Source organism: Balaenoptera acutorostrata, chromosome 4 (assembly GCF_949987535.1).
Source record: "Balaenoptera acutorostrata chromosome 4, mBalAcu1.1, whole genome shotgun sequence".
In the NCBI taxonomy this organism is placed as follows: domain Eukaryota; kingdom Metazoa; phylum Chordata; class Mammalia; order Artiodactyla; family Balaenopteridae; genus Balaenoptera; species Balaenoptera acutorostrata.
This window is the reverse complement of record NC_080067.1, coordinates 31,990,017-32,009,656: the sequence shown is the minus strand read 5'-3', so window position 1 is coordinate 32,009,656 and position 19,640 is coordinate 31,990,017.

Sequence of the window (19,640 nt, the reverse complement as noted above, 5' to 3'; positions counted from 1 at the left end):
AAACGCAACAACATTCGCATTATAGGGATCCCAGAAGGAGAAGAGAGAGAGAAAGGACCAGAGAAAATATTTGAAGAGATTATAGTCGAAAACTTCCCTAACATGGGAAAGGAAATAGCCACCCAAGTCCAGGAAGCGCAGAGAGTCCCATACAGAATAAACCCAAGGAGAAACACGCCGAGACACATAGTAATCAAAGTGGCAAAAATTAAAGACAAAGAAAAATTACTGAAAGCAGCAAGGGAAAAACGACAAATAACATACAAGGGAACTCCCATAAGGTTAACAGCTGATTTCTCAGCAGAAACTCTGCAAGCCAGAAGGGAGTGGCATGATATACTTAAAGTGATGAAAGGGAAGAACCTACAACCAAGATTACTCTACCCAGCAAGGATCTCATTTAGATTTGATGGAGAAATCAAAAGCTTTACAGACAAGCAAAAGCTAAGAGAATTCAGCACCACCAAACCAGCTCTACAACAAATGCTAAAGGAACTTCTCTAAGTGGGAAACACAAGAGAAGAAAAGGACCTACAAAAACAAACCCAAAACAATTAAGAAAATGGTCATAGGAACATACATATCGATAATTACCTTAAACGTGAATGGATTAAATGCCCCAACCAAAAGACATAGACTGGCTGAATGGATACAAAAACAAGACCCATATATATGCCGTCTACAAGAGGCCCACTTTAGACCTAGGGACACATACAGACTGAAAGTGAGGGGATGGAAAAAGATATTCCATGCAAATGGAAATCAAAAGAAAGCTGGAGTAGCTATACTCATATCAGATAAAATAGACTTTAAAATAAAGAATGTTACAAGAGACAAGGAAGGACACTACATAATGATCCAGGGATCAATTCAAGAAGAAGATATAACAATTATAAATATATATGCACCCAACATAGGAGCACCTCAATACATAAGGCAATTGCTAACAGCTATAAAAGAGGAAATCGACAGTAACACAATAATAGTGGGGGACTTTAACACCTCACTTACACCAATGGACAGATCATCCAAAATGAAAATAAATAAGGAAACAGAAGCTTTAAATGACACAATAGACCAGATAGATTTAATTGATATATATAGGACATTCCATCCAAAAACGGCAGATTACACGTTCTTCTCAAGTGCGCACGGAACATTCTCCAGGATAGATCACATCTTGGGTCACAAATCAAGCCTCAGTAAATTTAAGAAAATTGAAATCATATCAAGCATCTTTTCTGACCACAACGCTATGAGATTAGAAATGAATTACAGGGAAAAAAACGTAAAAAAGACAAACACATGGAGGCTAAACAATACGTTACTAAATAACCAAGAGATCACTGAAGAAATCAAAGAGGAAATCAAAAAATACCTAGAGACAAATGACAATGAAAACACGACGACCCAAAACCTATGGGATGCAGCAAAAGCGGTTCTAAGGGGGAAGTTTATAGCTATACAAGCCTACCTAAAGAAACAAGAAAAATCTCAAGTAAACAATCTAACCTTACACCTAAAGAAACTAGAGAAAGAAGAACAAACAAAACCCAAAGTTAGCAGAAGGAAAGAAATCATAAAGATCAGAGCAGAAATAAATGAAATAGAAACAAAGAAAACAATAGCAAAGATCAATAAAACTAAAAGTTGGTTCTTTGAGAAGATAAACAAAATTGATAAGCCATTAGCCAGACTCATCAAGAAAAAGAGGGAGAGGACTCAAATCAATAAAATCAGAAATGAAAAAGAAGTTACAACAGACACCGCAGAAATACAAAACATCCTAAGAGACTACTACAAGCAACTTTATGCCAATAAAATGGACAACCTGGAAGAAATGGACAAATTCTTAGAAAGGTATAACCTTCCAAGACTGAATCAGGAAGAAACAGAAAATATAAACAGACCAATCACAAGTAATGAAATTGAAACTGTGATTAAAAATCTTCCAACAAACAAAAGTCCAGGACCAGAGGGCTTCACAGGTGAATTCTATCAAACATTTAGAGAAGAGCTAACACCCATTCTTCTCAAACTCTTCCAAAAAATTGCAGAGGAAGGAACACTCCCAAACTCATTCTATGAGGCCACCATCACCCTGATACCAAAACCAGACAAAGACACTACAAGAAAAGAAAATTACAGACCAATATCACTGATGCATATAGATGCAAAAATCCTCAACAAAATACTAGCAAACAGAATCCAACAACACATTAAAAGGATCATACACCATGATCAAGTGGGATTTATCCCAGGGATGCAAGGATTCTTCAATATACGCAAATCAATCAATGTGATACACCATATTAACAAATTGAAGAAGAAAAACCATATGATCATCTCAATAGATGCAGAAAAAGCTTTTGACAAAATTCAACACCCATTTATGATAAAAACTCTCCAGAAAGTGGGCATAGAGGGAACCTACCTCAACATAATAAAGGCCATATATGACAAACCCACAGCAAACATCATTCTCAATGGTGAAAAATTGAAAGCATTTCCTCTAAGATCAGGAACGAGACAAGGATGTCCACTCTCACCACTATTATTCAACATAGTTCTGGAAGTCCTAGCCACGGCAATCAGAGAAGAAAAAGAAATAAAAGGAATACAAATTGGAAAAGAAGAAGTAAAACTGTCACTGTTTGCAGATGACATGATACTATACATAGAGAATCCTAAAACTGCCACCAGAAAACTGCTAGAGCTAATTAATGAATATGGTAAAGTTGCAGGATACAAAATTAATGCACAGAAATCTCTTGCATTCCTATACACTAATGATAAAAAATCTGAAAGAGAAATTATGGAAACACTCCCATTTACCATTGCAACAAAAAGAATAAAATACCTAGGAATAAACCTACCTAGGGAGACAAAAGACCTGTATGCAGAAAACTATAAGACACTGATGAAAGAAATTAAGGATGATACCAACAGATGGAGAGATATACCATGTTCTTGGATTGGAAGAATCAACATTGTGAAAATGAGTATACTACCCAAAGCAATCTACAGATTCAATGCAATCCCTATCAAATTACCAATGGCATTTTTTACGGAACTAGAACAAATCATCTTAAAATTTGTATGGAGACGCAAAAGACCCCGAATAGCCAAAGCAGTCTTGAGGCAAAAAAATGGAGCTGGAGGAATCAGACTCCCTGACTTCAGACTATACTACAAAGCTACAGTAATCAAGACAATATGGTACTGGCACAAAAACAGAAACATAGATCAATGGAACAAGATAGAAAGCCCAGAGATTAACCCACGCATCTATGGTCAACTAATCTATGACAAAGGAGGCAAAGATATACAGTGGAGAAAAGACAGTCTCTTCAATAAGTGGTGCTGGGAAAACTGGACAGCTACATGTAAAAGAATGAAATTAGAATACTCCCTAACACCATACACAAAAATAAACTCAAAATGGATTAGAGACCTAAATATAAGACTGGACACTATAAAACTCTTAGAGGAAAACATAGGAAGAACACTCTTTGACATAAATCACAGCAAGATCTTTTTTGATCCACCTCCTAGAGTAATGGAAATAAAAACAAAAATAAACAAGTGGGACCTAATGAAACTTCAAAGCTTTTGCACAGCAAAGGAAACCATAAACAAGACGAAAAGACAACCCTCAGAATGGGAGAAAATATTTGCAAATGAATCAACGGACAAAGGATTAATCTCCAAAATATATAAACAGCTCATTCAGCTCAATGTCAAAAAAACAAACACCCCAATCCAAAAATGGGCAGAAGACCTAAATAGATATTTCTCCAAAGAAGACATACAGACGGCCACGAAGCACATGAAAAGATGCTCAACATCACTAATTATTAGAGAAATGCAAATCAAAACTACAATGAGGTATCACCTCACTCCTGTTAGAATGGGCATCATCAGAAAATCTACAAACAACAAATGCTGGAGAGGGTGTGGAGAAAAGGGAACCCTCTTGCACTGTTGGTGGGAATGTAAATTGATACAGCCACTATGGAGAACAATATGGAGGTTCCTTAAAAAACTAAAAATAGAATTACCATATGACCCAGCAATCCCACTACTGGGCATATACCCAGAGAAAACCGTAATTCAAAAAGACACATGCACCCGAATGTTCATTGCAGCACTATTTACAATAGCCAGGTCATGGAAGCAACCTAAATGCCCATCAACAGACGAATGGATAAAGAAGATGTGGTACATATATACAATGGAATATTACTCAGCCATAAAAAGGAACGAAATTGAGTCATTTGTTGAGACGTGGATGGATCTAGAGACTGTCATACAGAGTGAAGTAAGTCAGAAAGAGAAAAACAAATATCGTATATTAATGCATGTATGTGGAACCTAGAAAAATGGTACAGATGAACCAGTTTGCAGGGCAGAAGTTGAGACGCAGATGTAGAGAATGGACATGTGGACACCAAGGGGGGAAAACGGCGGTGAGGTGGGGATGGTGGTGTGCTGAATTGGGCGATTGGGATTGACATGTATACACTGATGTGTATAAAACTGATGCCTAATAAGAACCTGCAGTATAAAAAAACAAACAAAACAACTAATACTAAACTTTCATTGGGTTATTTGTATGGAAATATGTTAATATAAATGTTTCAGACATTACATGAAATTTCTAAAAATCTTATATTTGTATTTGTATGGAAATATGTATGGAAATATGTTAATATAAATGTTTCAGACATTACATGAAATTTCTAAAAATCTTATATTTGTATTTGTATGGAAATATGTATGGAAATATGTTAATATAAATGTTTCAGACATTACATGAAATTTCTAAAAATCTTATATTTGTATTTGTATGGAAATATGTATGGAAATATGTTAATATAAATGTTTCAGACATTACAGGAAACTTCTAAAAATCTTATATGTTCTGGTATAATGTTATAAGTAATAATCCTAGTTATTACTTTAAAATGTATATCTCAGAAATAACTAATTTTCTTGTCAACTGCATTATTATGAACTTTCATCAAATCTTTAACCATGGTCATTTTTAAGTCTTTTGTCATTTACAGACAGTTCTGGGTGTACTCTGATGATTTTGCAAATATGTTCCTATAAAAGGGTTTCATCTTCAAGAAATTCATGGAAAAGACTCTGACAAGTACAGGTTTCTGGTAACTGACTGTACTGCTGAACTGAATGAATAAGCATTTTCAGAACTCTAATGAAAAACTGATGAACTCATAAAAGTGCTAACAAAAGATCAAGATGAAAAAAAAAATTAATTACATGGGACTGAGTGAACTGATGAGGATGAGTATAATTTTTGTGACTTTCTGTCTGAATTAAAAAAAAAAAAATCCCACAAGGACTCAGAGGCAAAGAATATACAAATCAATTTTCACTGCAAAGTAAAGGAGCTGTTACAGTGGAGGATTACTGGACTGAATGTCAATATTATGACATAGTATGAGTGTGTTTCATGTTTGGTAATTGCAATCACTGTTGCTTTTGTTGTGGTCATCCATGTACAATGCTTGGTGTCAGTCTATTTATCTCTTGTAAAAATAAAATACAGGGCTTCCCTGGTGGCGCAGTGGTTGAGAATCTGCCTGCTAATGCAGGGGACACGGGTTCGAGCCCTGGTCTGGGAAGATCCCACATGCCACGGAGCAGCTGGGCCCGTGAGCCACAACTACTGAGCCTGCGCGTCTGGAGCCTGTGCCCCGCAACGGGAGGGGCCGCGATAGTGAAAGGCCCGTGCACCGCGATGAAGAGCGGTCCCCGCACCGTGATGAAGAGTGGCCCCCACTTGCCGTAACCAGAGAAAGCCCTCGCACGAACCGAAGACCCAACACAGCCATAAATAAATAAATAAATAAATAAAGTAGCTATAAAAAAAAAAAAATAAAAATAAAAAATAAAAAAAAATAAAATACAGTGTGTGTGTGTGGAAAAAAAAAAAAAGAAATAGAGACACAGACGTAGAGAACAGACATGTGGACACAGTGGGGGAATGGGAGTGTGGAACGAATTGGGAGATTAGGATTAACATATATACACTACCATGTGTAAAATAGCTAGCTAGTGGGAACATGCTGTAAAACACAGGAAGTTCAGCTCGGTGCCTAGATGAGTGGGATGGCCAGTGGGGTGGGAGGGAGGTCCAAGAGGGAGGGGATATAGGTATATATATGGCTGATTCACTTCATTGTACAGCGGAAACTAATACAACATTGTAAAACAATTACACTCCAATAAAAAAAAAACAGTAGTCATGGAAACTGTAGCCATAACAGAAGAAGTAATTTAATTGTTGCCATTTCCAAATCTACAAATGTGGATTGTTATCTCTCTTACTCTCCAATTATCTGTGTCAAACATTGGGGTCTGAGGTGAGCCTTTGAAAGTGGGTGAGAAGGGATAACTGAAGCATGTCTCCTAAATCTGTGTGTTCTGTGTTACAGTTCATGAGAACACTTTTTTAAATGAAATGGTCCATCTCTCCTGTGAAGACTTGTAGACAATTTGTGAGAAAGCACTCAAAATATTATTTTGCAAAGAATGGATCAATTCATTATTATATTAGGACACATGCTCTTATTTTGAGAGATTGCTCCACATCCCAATTCACTAAGCCAAATTCTATGGTTATCCAAATTCTCAATTCTTCTCCAAAGAATGGATTCTAAATTTTCACAAACTTTAATTCAAAATAGGACTATCCACAATACATCACACAGAGAACTTCTGGTATCATTTGGAGTTACAGCAGATTTGTATCTATTTATTATCTATGATGCCAAAATTAAGCCCTGAAAAAAGCAGCAGCACTTTTTCAAATCTGAAAGCTTAAAGTAAATATTTCTTATAGGCACAACAAATGGTAAAGTTTAACTTGAATGACCCTGAGAGGCTGGCCTCCCAGACAGGGAGTGAGCCTTGCAGAACTTCCAGTAGAGGACTGAGAGAGAATCAGGACTGGCCCACATGATAAAACAGGTGTAAATGCAAGGATGTACCCCACCCAGTCATGCCAGGGGAATAACTGGTGCTACCTCAACCAGGAGTAGTGAACAGAGAATCAAGGATATGACACATTTTACTGCTTACCAGCATCAGATTACATTCAAGAATGACAATCAAAAGCACAACTAGTATGTCATGGGGCCAAAGTGATCAGAATAAATGCTGAGGTAGTTAGAATTCTAAAGAGTGAAATCTTACTTTCTTCACACTGATACCATCTACTTACCATGCTTCAGATTGTAGATAAGACTGTAAGATAATGTCTTCTGACTGGTGATCTCCCTTCCCTTCTGGAACTGGGGGAGAGAAGGGCACAATGAATTAGACATTGTTTTTAACCAGAAGGTATGTGTGGGCACTGTTTCCTTGTCATTAGGTACAAACAAAAGGACATGACCCTGTGACCTGAGTAGCAGGACTAGGCCACCACAGCCACAACTTCTTTTACTTCCTGTATCTTGTGCCTCGTTTGATCACCTCATTCAAAGTCTCTCCCACCTGAGTTTCAGAACCATCACACTTCTGTTTTACAAATTTCTTCTTGCCCTCCCTTTCAATCTTCTTTAGGCAATAGATGAAGAACCAGTGCTCTTTACCTACCAGTTGTCTCTACTTTGATGTCCCATAGGCATCTTAAATTCATTAATTTAACTGGACTTTACCCCAAATCTCATCCTGTGATCCCTCTCTATATGTGTGCACTGCCACCCATTCAACTGCTCAGCTGGAAACCTTCTTAAAATAATCGTCTTCCCTTCCCCTCTCCCAAATCTGTTTACTCACCAAACACCATGTTTCTTCTACTCCAATTTCTTTCCCTCCTCCTCCTCCTCCTCCTCCTCCTTCTTCATCTCTGAACGCCCCCCCCCTTCTAATTTTACTAAACAATACCTATCTTTTTAGGATTACATTATTTTGTGTCTGGAATTGTCACTAAATGATTTCCCAGCTGCTATTTTACAAATCATCCTGCACCCTGTCACTAATTTAGCTTTTCTAAAGCAAGAGTCTAATAGTGTCTTTCTCACACCAGAAAGAATATCATTCTTCAATCCATCCTCCAAAATAAAATTCAATCTCTCCAGCGTAGTGTATGGCCTTTTATAAATGTTGCCTGTCCAACTTTTCCAAGAGTGATTACTTCGGATAGTGGTAGCTACGATTAGAAAATTTCAATGGTTTCTCCCAGTAGCATTTTATTTCTCAACTAAAAACTATCAAAGTGGGTTTCTGATCTGTAGGCAGCTTTTATCCGCATGGTTTCAGGACCACAATAACCTTCTGTTTTGTAGTTCTTTGTTTCTTCACATCTCATCTGCATCAAGCCAACTGCAGCTGGGGGGTGGGGGGAACAGCATGATGAAGGCTCATCTACTTCTAAGAACCTTGGCCTGGAGGTAACATACTTGATTCATCTCATGTCTGTTGCCAGAAATTCAGTCACATGGTCTCATCTAGATGCAAGGAATTGCAGTTCTAAGCTAGACATCCAATTCTCAACAACAATTCTATACCACGGAAGAAGGAACACAGCTGATGTTAGTTACCATACAATTTAGATTTGACCAACAGAATATGAAAAGCAGTGATGTGTGTGTTAATTCCAGGCCGGGCCCATAAAAACCTTCCATATGCAACTCTCTTCTCCCTTCTCCTTTCTGCAGACTCAAAGTCCAGAACACTTTGGAAATCACATATTAAAGAAGCCAGTGCTTCCACTAACCTGGGTCTTGGAATAATTCTGGAAAGCAGAGCCCCAGTGCACCAAAGGGTAACATTTCCATTTGGCTGTTATGTCATGAAAGAACAACAACACTAAAAAGCCTATGCTATGCTATAGAAGCTTTATGTTTGCTTATGCTACCAGTAATACCCCTAGAATTACAGCCCAACCTTGATGATTAAAGAATTAGTGTTAGTAACCTAATTGAAAATTAAAATGCCCTACTAAGTCAATTTTATCAAAATAGAAAACTTTACCCTACATCAGGTGAACTTGAGACACCCAGATGTCAGGACCTACCTTCTCCTGCTGATTCCCATGAAACCCTATTATGCCAGTTCCACCTTGGGGTTAAGGGACTCTTGGGGCTACTGACTACAGCAGTTGGCCAAGACCAAAAAAAAAAAAAAGACGTAGGAGCAGTAAAGAGAATTTTAGAAGGAATATATTTAAGATCCTCAGTGATACAATGCTTTTGACTAAAAATAACCTAAATAACAAAGAGCCAAAATCAGGAGAGCTACAACTATAGTACAAAATTAAAAAGATTTAAACCCTACCATTCAGACAGGAGAACAAGGAAATCTGCTTTGAGTATGAAATCACGTGAAGAACAAAAATAAATATCTCCTGAGTGTTCATAGCCATAAGCCAGACTTCACTTAACGAGTCATGGGGAACCATATGTCAGGGTTAGTGCTGCAACTCATCTGTGTCATCAAGTTCTTGGGCTCTTTCCACAATTCAATCCTACAAACCTCAAGACTTTTCATAATGTCTCAAGATGCTGTCACAACTCTACATATCACTGCATATACAAAGGAGGAGACATATACAAGCATCTATGTATGTATGTGTGTGTGTGTGTGTGTGTGTGTGCGTGCGCATACATACACACATATACGTATGTAAAAGTAGGCAGGAAATGCTTTCCTAGAAGTCCTCAAGAAGATTCTTCCTTAGCCAAATCTGGATAATATGCCCACATGTACACCAATTCCAGGAAAAGGAGGCTGTTGCCACTATGGTTGTCTACTAATGAAAATTCATCCTTAGCGTTAGGACCCTCCTTCCATGAACACATTGCTCCCCCAATACCTGACCAAAACAAGATTCCTTTACCAAGTGGTTCTCAAAGTGAGGTCCATAGTACACCCTCTTGACATATTTCCAGATAAGGGAATATTTCTATATCTATATGTGTGTGTATATATATGTAAATATATATATGAATATATTTATGAATTAATTAAACATTAATTTCACACAAAATATGTATAAAGGAAAGGCATATTAAACAGAAAGAGAACCACTACATAATGATAAATGTTCAACTCATCAGGAATATACAACTTTCAGTTATTTCCTAATCACATAACCTCAAAATGAATGAAAAAAAATCAAAGCAAGAAGAAACAAATAAATCCATAATTATAGTTGAGATTTTAAAATCCCTCTGAATAAATGACAGAACAAGCAAACAAAATAAACTGACCATACAATTAGCAAATTGAGTCAATTTAAAATCTGGAACACTGTACCCACAATTGAAGACCACCACTATTTTTCAAGTAATTATAAAATAAGTACAAAACTTGTCTGTGTACCAAAGGACCATAATGCAAGTCTCAAAACATTTCAAATGACTGAAACCATTCATAGCATGTTCTTGGACTACAATTACAAATAATAAAAAATAAAACTAGAAATTCCCACCCCTTGGAAATTAGGAAATAAACAGGTGTCAAGGAGAAAGCCATAATAAATAGCCTAGGGCACAATAGGCTTTTTAAAATCAGGCACAGAAGTCAAAATAAACAAAATTAAAAATTATTAAAAACAAAAACTTACAAATCATGAAAGCAAGTTTAAATAAGTTAAAAACCAGAGACCCACTGAGCAAAAGAACTGTATCTTATTTAACAGATGAGGGATTCAACTTCGCAATATTAAAAAAGGGCACCAATAAGTCAGCAAGGGGAAAAAAATGCTAACTCCACAGAAAAATGGATATTAATATCAGATATATCAGATAATAAAATGGTAAATGACCAGTAGTTGTATTCAAAAGTACTCAGCCCTATTACCAATTAGATATTACAAACAAAAGCAAGAAAAAGATAAAAACTGCCAAGCAGAGAAGCAAACATAATTGAAATTACAGCACTGGAGTAATGTGAAAAAACTAGCATTCTCAGACTGGATTGGCAGAAGAATAGAATGTTTTTCTGTAGTTTGTATAGAAAGATATGTACAAAGATGATGATGACAACAAAATTTCTAATTGTGAAAAACTGAAAATAGAGTACACATACATTATTAGATCAATGATGCAGTTCTGCATTAAAGGCCTGGAGATTTTCAAGATGCATTTCCAAGATGCATCAGGGAATAATTTGTATAAAAATAATTCTATTTATGTAAAAAAATTAATAAAAAGCACTGTGTAGATGCGTATACATATGTATACGTATATTTGTATGTGTAGCATGTACTGAGTGCTTACTCTGTGGCAGGCACCATTCTAAACCCTTTACATATTTATCTTCCTTAATCTTCATAAAAACCCTATGGATAGATAGTATTACTACCTTCATTTTACACATTAAAAATGAGGCACAGAGATGGTCAGGTAACTTTCACAACGTCACAGAGACAGAAAGTGAATGAGAAGGGATCCAAACTAAAGTGCCTTGGTCTCCTTTCTTTTTCCATCTTATTTTGTCAATTTCTCTCTCTATTCCCCTCCCTTCCAATCCCCTTCTCTCCTCCCACTTGCTGCTCTTAGTTAAGTCTTCAAATGTCTGCTAACCATGGTTAACAGTGGAATAGGAAAAAAACAGGGAGTGGAGAGAGTAAGGTTTCACTTTTTTCTCCATATTCAGCCTTACTGTTTAGAAGATCACGTGTTACTTTTGTAAATAAAAATTGTTAAAGGAAAAAAAAAATCAATGAACACATTTCAGTCCAATTTAACCAGTATGTATTTATGCATGGTTGTGTGCCAATATAGGGCCAGAAAATTAAACATTCTATACACCTGGTCGCTTTGACTCTTCAACTATTTTAAAACCTCATCTGGTAGACAGAAAGAGGCAGAGAGCATGAGCTAGAGAGAAAAGAGACCGTAAAGAAAATGAGCTTGGCCCATCCTCATTTTTACCGTTTACCGCCCCCTGCTTCCTGGCTTAAAAGCAACAGGAACGTAAGAGATGGAGGTCAAGGCCAGAATCAAGGAAGTTCCCTTGAGCCAGCGCTGAGAGCCCACCCCGCAGGCGGTTACTCCCCTTTAACTACTTCCAAGTTCCAGCTGGTGGCCACGTCCTAGTTCCTCGCGACCTGATCCTCAGAACCAATGTTTCTGGAGCCTCTCCAGGGGCAAGAAAGGGAGGCAGCCTCTTCGCTCCTTGAGCCTCACCCAGGTGATGGTCTCACCTCCAAGTCTCAGGCCCTCCAGTAGCGACACGGGGCCGCAGGGGAGGAGAACCACAGCAAGCGCCCAGGACCCCTGACCTCAGTTCGCTGTATCCCGACTGCCCAGGACCAACGCAGAAGCAAGGCGCACGCGCAGGATTGGGGCGGCTGGGAGGAAGGGCGGGGAGGGCAGGGGGCAGAGCGTAGTGTTGGCTTCACAGAGTGGGGGCTGGCATCCAGCAGCCTTGGGAATCGACCCCAGAAGCACAGCGGGGGACTTAGAGAGCCGCGCATATGGCCCAGTCCTATCCCGGCCAGCCCCAGACCTTTCCAATGCCAAGTGGTTTCCTGCCTGAAGCCGCCTGGTAGACTGGGCTTAGCTTAGTCCATCTCTTCACAGCGCGGAGCAGCGCTGGATCATGGCCAGAATCTGGGCTCAGGGGTATCTGACAGCATTTGGGGGTCTTAGAAGGGACGATTAATAGAGCCTGCTAGCTGTTGTTGAACAGTCAGTATTAATGAGGAGTGTGGCTGGAGCCAAAACTATGCTAGACACACTGAACACCAGAAGAATTGGGAAGACAGGCGGTTTTATCACATAGAGGCTAAAGCCATTAGCTCAGGAGTCCACCTGCCTGACTTGAACCTGCCTCTACTACTTAATATCTGTGGATTCCGAGCCGCTTTCTTCCTACATGTTCCTTCCTTAAGCATCTCTGAAGTTGGGTAATGATCAAAAGTTAACAAGAGTTAGAGTATGACGTGTACTAGTGTAACTTTGTTCAACAGTGCCTGGAACTGCAGAATGTACTCAGTAAATGTTAGATTTATTATTTTTAATATTTGGCCAAGTCCCTGCTCCTCCAAGCTCACTGTCTGGTTCCCATGTGGTGATGCAAGTCCTGGCATGGCCACCTCCCAGCTCCAGGAACAGGCAGTCAATGTTTCTCTTAGTTTAGCAATTTGAGATACATGGTTAGTCCATGTATGATTTGCTTACTGTCAAGTGTCAGGCAATTCAGTGTCCCCTTGTTCTTCCTGGAACTTTCTTAACAACAGAACTTTCTCTTAATACCACCCGGGCAAGTGTGACAATTGTAGGCCCTTGAACACTGAACAAACACAAGGAAATAAAAAGGGAAATGAGTGGGTTTCTGCAGTTAGATAGAAGTGGCACAAAAAACGGCTGAGTCACAGATTAGCCAGCCTTCACATCTATAAGGGAGCTGTTTTTTCTGACTGAAGAGAGTGAAATAATACTGTACACACTACTGAATCAACAAGCACCAATTAAGTGTCTTGTCTTGGACAAGACAGACATGCTCTGGCCTTTGAGAGCTTGGGGAGCAGGTAGAGAGACAGTAAGCCTGTAAGAACTTTCCCTTTCCACCTCTCCATTTTGCTCTGTAACCCACAGATCTTTATTCCCTCGAATGAGCCAAGCTCCCTCCCTGCTCAGCCTGAGGACTGCTACCTACACAGTTTCCCCTGCCTCTAATGCCTCACCCCGTCCCACCCCATCCCCCCCCAAGAACACCTCCATGGCCTGGTTGATTTTAGACTTCCTTTGGCTCTCAGATCTGACTTTCTTGACAACCCTAGCACCACCACCATCTAAAATGGTGCATCCATCTCTCTTTCTTATAGGACCATCATTTTTAATTACAGCATTTAAAGTACTTATAATATGGTACTTAATTTCATTTAATTACCCATTTCTCCATTTTTGTTCTACTGCCTAGTATATGGCATTGCATGCTTATGATTTTTAAATGAAGAGGAGGGTCTTCTTGGGAACCCTTAAATTTTAGTTAAGGGTATTAGGGATTCGCTGACTTTTTTTAATTGAAATATACTTGACAAATAATATTATGTTACTTTCTAGTGTACAGCATTTGACAGTCAAAAACTTTACAAAATGGTCACCATAATAAGTCTAGTAACCAATATAACCATACAAAATTATTACAGTGTTATTGACTAAATTCCTTATGCTGTATATTTCATCCACTTCTTTATTTTATGTCCGGAAGTTTATACTTCTTAATCCCCTTCACCCATTTTGCCGAACCCCATACTCCTGTCCCCTCTGGCAACCAGCAGTTTGTTCTCTGTATCTATAAGTCTTTTTCTATTTTGTTTTATTTGTTCATTTGTTTTTTAAAGATTCCACATATAAGTTAGATGACAGGGTATTTGTCTTTTTCTGACTTATTTCACTTAGCATAAAAACCTTTAGATCCACCCATGTTTTCTTGTCACAAATGGCAAGATTTCGTTCTTTTTATGGCCAAGTAATATTCCTGTGTGTGGGGGGGTGTTTATAAGTGTGTAAATACATCTTCTTTATCCATTCATCTATTGATGAACATTTAGGTTGCTTCCATATCTTGGTTATTGTAAATAATGCTGCAGTGAACATAGTAGTGCATATATCTTTTTGAATTAGTGTTTTTGTTAACTTTAGGTAAGTATGCTGAAGTAGAATTGCTGGATCCTATGGTAGTTCTATTTTTTAATTTTTTGAGGAACCTCCATACTGTTTTCCATAGTGACTGCACTAATTTATATTCCCACCAACAGGGTATAAGTGTTCCCTTTTCTTCACATCCTCACTACCACTTGTTATCTCTTGTCTTCTTGATAACAGCCACTCTAACAAAGGTGAGGAGATATTGTGTGGGTTTGATTTGCATTTCCTTGATGATTAATGATATTGAGCACCTTTTCATGTGTCTACTGGCCATTTGTATGTCTTCTGTGAAGAAATGTTTTCCAGGTCCTCTGCTCATTATTTAATCAGATTGTTTTTCTTTGATACTGAGTTGTATGATTTCTTTATATAATTTGGATATCAGACACTTACTGGAGGAATTATTTGTTTTTTATTTACCATTTACGATCACACAGTAGGAAGCTCTAGTAAAGGGCAGGAAAGACTGGAGAGAGTTTGGGAAGGGGGAGGACTGATTCACATTCAGGTATAGTTCAAGATAAACCAATCAGATAACATAGTTTTTGTCTCATATGTTAACTGTAATTAACAAGCATATAGGGAGTTGGGATTTAAAGTGGAGAGATAGCAAAAATTGTGACTGGACAGTACTGGAGAAAACTAGAATGGGATCAAGGCACTAGAAAAGGGAGGTTCTGAGTACAAAGGGTTTGTTTGTTTTCTGTAGAAATGACCAACGCAAAGTTTCAGTTGGATTATCATGGTGTTACAGTTCCTATAAGCCCTGGGCGTACATTTTTCGTAAAAGCATATACTGATATAAAAAATGGGGTCAAGGTCTTCTCAAATTTGCTGTTGAAGCTGGGCAGAACATGTCTTCAGGACCTGGAATTTCCAGAGATATTTGCAATAGTGTGACCTGACAGTTAACCTTTCTCCTTCTCATGCCTGGAGCCCAGCCCTGAGGCTGGATGCTGGATTGCATGCTCCCCGCAGGCTGTGTGCATTGTGAAGGCTCTGATTTTTAACTTGGTTACCATGTGGGGGGGTCTTAGGCTCACAGCTTTTCTTCATGGCTTTCTGCGTCATTGGATCCTCAGGGTTTTAGAAATTGTCCACCATCCTGGGCTGACCAACCATTTCTAAAGTCCTACTCAAAAACATAGCAGTGGGGAAGGGGTCAAGCCCAAAGGGTTTAAATGGCCAGATATGGCTAGACTTGATGAATAAAGAGGAATATTCCATGAGTATGACTATATAGCTTCAGAGTGTCTTGCTTCAGCAGTCATATTTGACTTATAAATTTGTAGACAATGTATTAATATGAGGTCTTTTTCAGAACTCTTTAAATCATGGACAACCAAAGTAAGTAATTTGTTGTGTTTACTTTCCACCCTATAATGTTAATTCTGTTGTTAACAGGTTATTTGTCATAATGTTTTATTCAGTTTCAGAAAGGACACATTTGTTTTGTGTTAATTATGTTTCAGAATTCAGTGTGTAGTTCAGTATTTATACTACAGAGAAGATGTAGACAGATATCCAATACTGCCTATTTTCCCCTTAAAAAATAAAAAGATATTTTAGAGAAACCTAAGAAATTCTAGGCTTATTGAGAAATATATAATTTATACTATATTCCATCCAGATCAGTTTGCCCTTTTCTGTGTTATGTTATATATATATGTTATTCAAATCATACTAATTAATAAATAATGAATTTAATATGTCAGTTCATAGTGTAAAATCCTCAGCTATATCCCTTGACATATATATTTCATAACACACACAAGCACATAGGTTTAAATAAATACCAATATTATGTTTGGGCTCTTTTTCTCTCAAGAAAATTCTAAAAAAGATGGATATTTATCAAGCATGTAATAAAAGACCTTCTCTTTTTAAAATTTTAAGGTTCTAAAGAGAAAAACAATATATATTAGGGGAAAATATCAAGAACAAAATCCTGAGAAGAACAGAGTTAGAGGACTGATGCTACCCAAAATCGAAATGACTTACTATGGCTACAGTATCAAGACAGTGTGGCAGCTGCAAAAGAATAGACAAATATAGGTCACCAGAACAGGACAGAGAACCCATAGTTAGATACCCATAAATATAATCCACTGATCTTTGACAAAGGAACAAGGCAATACAATGGAACAAAGGTAGTCTCTTCAACAGATGAATTATAATGCTATATTTAAAGAGGTATTAGTGTGAGGTTTAGTCTTCTAAGTCTTACTTTTGTTTTAATTGAAGTATAGTTGACTTACAATATTATATTAGTTTCAGATGTACAGCATAGTGATTCAGTATTTTTGCAGATTATACTCCATTATAGGAGTATAATTCCTTGTGCTATACAGTATATCCTTTAGCTATGTTATATATTATAGTTTATATTTGTTAATCCCATGACCCTAATTTGTCCCTCCCCCCTTCCCTCTCCCCTTTGTTAACCACAAGTTTGTTTTCTGTATCTGTGAGTTTATGTTTTGCATGTACATTAATTTGTATTATTTTTTAGATTCCACATATGAATGATATCATAGATTATTTGTCTTTCTCTCTCTGACTTATTTCACTAAGCATAATATTCTCTAGGCCCATCCACATTGCTGCAATTGGCATTATTTCATTCTTTTTTATGGCTGAAATATTTGATATTCAACTGCATATATATCATATACATATATATGTGTGTATATATATATATATATATGCACACAACTACCAATTCTCTTAAACCATTTATCTGTTGATGGGCACTTGGGTTGCTTCCATGTCTTGGCTGTTGTAAACAGTGCAGCTGTGAACATTGGGATGTATGTACCTTTTTAAATTAGTTTTCCTTTTTTTCCAGATATATATCTAGGAGTGGAATTGCTGGATCATATGGTAGTTCTATTTTTAGTATTTTGAGAACCTTCATAGTGTTTTCCATAGTGGATGCCTGAATTTACATTCCCACGAACACTGTACAAGGGTTCCCTTCTCTCCACATCCTCTCCAACATTTGCTTTTTGTAGACTTTTTGATGATAGCCATCCTGACAGGTGTGAGGTGATATCTCAGTTTTCTTTTGATTTACACTTTTCTAATAATTAGCAACGTTGAGCACTTTTTCATGTGCTTACTAGCCATCTGTATGTCTTCTTTAGAAAAACAGCAATTCAGATCTTCTGACCACTTTTTGATTGGGTTGTTCGGTTTTTGATATTGAGTTGTATGAGCTATTTGATATTTTGCATATTAACCCCTTGTCAGTCACATGATTTGCAAATATTTTCACCCTTTCTGTAGGCTGTCTTTTCATTTTCTTGATGGTTTCCTTTGCTGTGCAAAAGCATTTAAGTTTACCTAGGTCCCATTTGTTTGTTTTTGCTTTTATTTCTTTTGTCTTAGGAGACTGATCCAAAAAATGTATTTTTACAATTTATGTCAGAGTGTTCTGCCAATGTTCTTTTCTAAGAGTTTTATGGATTCCATTCTTACATTTAGGTCTTTAAGCCATTTTGAATTTATTTTTATATTTTGTGTGAGGGAATGTTCTAATCTCGTGTTTTTACATGTGGCTGTCTAGTTTTCCCAGCACCTCTTATTGAAGACACTGTCTTTTCTCCATTGTATATTCTTGACTCCTTTGTTGTAGATTGACCATAGATATGTGGGTATATTTTGGGCTCTCAATTCTGTTCCATCGATCTATGTGACTGTTTTTATGCTATACCATGCTGTTTTGATGACTCTAGCTTTGTAGTACAGTATGAAGTCTGAAATGGTTATATCACAAGCTTTGTTCTTCTTTCTCAAGATTGCCTTGGGAATTTAGGGTCTTTTGTGATTCTATATAAATTTTACAATTATTTGTTCTACTGTGAAAAATGTCATGAGTATTTTGATAGGGATTGCATTAAATCTGTTGATTGCCTTGGGTAGTATGGCCTCTTTAACAATATTAATTCTTCAATCCAAGAGCACAGGATAGCTTTCCATTTCTTTGTGTCATCTTCAGTTTCTTTCATCACCATTTTATAGTTTTCAGAGTATAGGTCTTTTAGCCCCCTTGTTAAGTTTGTTCCTAGGTATTTTATTCTTTTTGATGTGATTTTAAACAGGATTTTTTAAACTTTCTCTTTCTGAAATTTCATTATTAGTGTGTAGAAATGCAACAGATTTGTATATATGAATCCTGTATCCTGCAACCTTGCTGAATTTATTAGTTTCAACAGTTTTTAGGTGCAGACATCAGAATTTTCTATATAAAGTACTGCGTCATCTGCAAATAGTGACAGTTTTACCTCTTCCCTTCCAATTTGGATATGTTTTATTTCTTTTTCTTGTCTGATTGCTATGGTTAGGACTTCCAATACTATGTTAAATAGAAGCAGGGAGTGTGCACATCCTTGTCTTGTTCATGAATTTAGAAAGAAGGCTTTCAGCTTTTCACCCTTTTGTATAGTGTTGTCTGTAGTTTTGTTATAAATGGCTGTTATTATACTGAGATATGTTCCTGCTATACCCACTTTGATGAGAGTTTTTATCATGAATGGATGCTGAATTTTCTCAAATGCCTTTTCTGTGTCCATTGAGATGACTATGTGATTTTTATTCTTCCTTTTGTTCATGTGGTATATCACATTGATTGATTTGCAAATGTTGAACTATCCTTGTGACCCTGGAATAAATCCAACTTGATCATGGTGTATGATCCTTTTCATATATTGTTGGATTTGGTTTGCTAATATTTTGTTGAGGATTTTTGCATCTGTATTCATCAAAGATATTGGCCTGTAATTTTCTTTTTTTATAGTGTCTCTAGTGTCTTTCATATCAGGGTAATGGTGGACTCATAGAATGAATATGGGAGTGTTCCCTCCTCTTCAACTTTTTGGGATAGTTTGAGAAGGACAGGTATTAGTTCTTCTTTATATGTTTGGTAGAATTCTCCCCATGAAGCTGTCCAGTCCTGGACATTCATTTGCTGGGAGTTTTTTTTAACTACAAATTCAATGTAGT